This window comes from Solanum stenotomum, chromosome 1 (genome assembly GCF_019186545.1).
Source record: "Solanum stenotomum isolate F172 chromosome 1, ASM1918654v1, whole genome shotgun sequence".
NCBI classification, from domain to species: Eukaryota; Viridiplantae; Streptophyta; class Magnoliopsida; order Solanales; family Solanaceae; genus Solanum; species Solanum stenotomum.
Window position 1 is genome coordinate 45751260 of NC_064282.1, and position 2273 is coordinate 45753532.

The 2273-nt window shown below is 31.5% G+C and overlaps 1 long non-coding RNA gene across 1 annotated transcript; it reads right to left on the bottom strand.

Annotated features, from left to right (window-relative positions):
• Positions 1-237: 237 nt before the first annotated feature.
• Positions 238-1500, bottom strand: LOC125842838 (uncharacterized). The gene is made up of 2 exons (XR_007443947.1): positions 976-1500; positions 238-394 (listed from the first exon to the last, which is right to left on the bottom strand). It is a non-coding gene; the product is annotated as an uncharacterized LOC125842838 (long non-coding RNA).
• Positions 1501-2273: the final 773 nt, after the last annotated feature.

Sequence of the window (2273 nt, forward strand, 5' to 3'; positions counted from 1 at the left end):
TAATTTAATACATTAAATAAAATAAAGGTTAGCTGATTCTTAATCACAAATCAAAAGATTTGACAAATTATCAAAAATTTAAGGTCATTAAATCTAGGAGTAAAAAAATGTTATAAACATGAATAAGCTACTAACTAGAGGTAAATTGATAAGGCATTCAAGCAGATTTGTGCAAATTCTAACAACAAGACAAACAAATAAGTAAGCATAACGGCAAGTAATGCGCTAGATAACTAATTAACTATAATGTCTCATTTTATCCGGACACGTCTCTGAAAATAGGAAAAGCGAATAGATGTAGTGTGAAAGAAATGTATATGATCAATTCCATGTGAGGTATATGCGAGCTCTATGCGGTAGCGGTGTCGTTGAGTTTCAAAACTAGACTCGCCGGCTCCGATTTTCATGCCAAATAAACATGAGAAAAGAGTTAGATGAGGAAAATTGATTCTTGATACTATATAAAAGAAGATAATAGTCAATCGAAAGTTATAGTAATCACTCCAACAACATGTTGTATTCTCATCTAAGCCAAACTAAGTATTTCACGTACTTGACACAAATTAAGTATACACAAAACATGCTCCATAAATATATGTCTAAACACTTTTATTCTATCAAAATAATAGTTCAAGATCTTTAGTCATAGTAAGTACACATTATCTACATATTAGCATATCTTATTCAAACCAAAGTAGTCAACTTATCATTATTTTTGGACAAAAAAAAAGGTAAGGGCCATCCAACTCAAGTTTCAAATCTTGCAGGATACATAGCATTACATGATATCTCCATCCATATGATTAGGATCAGATTTTCAAACGACCCTAAAAGACATTATAATATCACGGAAGTACACAATTTATTAACACGTCGTAATGTAACTACGGACAAAGAAATATCCAACTAATTATTTTCTAACACAACCACGGATGCTTAATTAAATAGTCAGAAACCAAAAAGATTGAACTTTACCTTTTGTAGTGCAGTAAACTAGGGACGTTATCAGCCTCAAATCTATCTTCGTTCTTCATAAAAAGTCAAGTGCAACAAAGAGGAGAAACGAAAATTCTTTGTAAGCAATATTAAAATGTATAAATGTGTTGCTTTTTGTGAGTGTGAAAGCTTGTCGGATGATTCTTTTAGCAAACCCAAAGAAAACGTCCCCTTCAAAGGCAAAACAGGGGAAACATTTATAGATGAGATTATAAGCCCTAAGCTTTGTATTTTGGGCGGGATCTTGAGTTGAGAAAGATGTGTTTTGAAATTTAAACATTACTCTTTGGTCAAGCTTCACGTGATCTGGGCAGATCCGAGCAGAAAAAGATGGAGTGGAGACAATCGAAATTTAAAAACAAAGGTAAAAGTTGCATAGCATTTTCGTGAATATTGACCTATTTGTGGTGTGAAGATCGATATGTTTACCAGAATGGTATGGTCAGGTATTCAGAGCACTGCCATTGATAAAGAAATTTGGCATTTTACTTCAAAGAGGAAGAGAGAAACGTTCAGCAGCTCTAGTGCATTCAGGATAAGAAGGGTTTCTAAATGATTTTTAAATGGGTCACATGATTTGGATTCCCTGGACAGAGTTGGGCTGCATTTTGGGCTTTATTGTTCAAATGTTTTAAGTTTGTAAAATGGACAAATTTTTATGGCCTCTTTCTTTTTTTAAATTAATTTGTTTGAGCTTCTAATTTAATAATTAGTATAATATATATTACGTAAAAAGTTTAGAAAGTAAGAAACTTGAAATAAAGTAACGACAACATGTTTTAAAGAAGACGACAATAAAGTGATAATAGTAATGTTGATAATAAAAAAATATAATTTAAAAAATAGTGAAATCATAATGATAATAAAAGTTAATGTAAAAGTATCTAGTAAATAATTGTGGTAACAATAGTAATAAAGAGAAATAGTCATGAAACACAATATTTGACTTGTTAATATTTTAGAAGCTCAATTGAATGAATTATAAGAAAGGAGGAACAAAATTGGGTGTCAACAACTTGCCCCTCTTTGACCGAAGTTTTGGGCAAAGAAATTGACTTAGTAGGCGTTTGGTCATGCGATACCATATTACGATATGGTATTGTGAGATGGAATCAGCGTTTGAATATGTGATTTTACGCTGATTTCATCTCATGATCATTCCATATCATGAGATATGATTTCATACTCCCCAAAAATCATGACATGGAACTATATGGGAATTCCATATCATGATTTGAGATATTCACTACAAGAAATTATATTTTTAACGACCATTA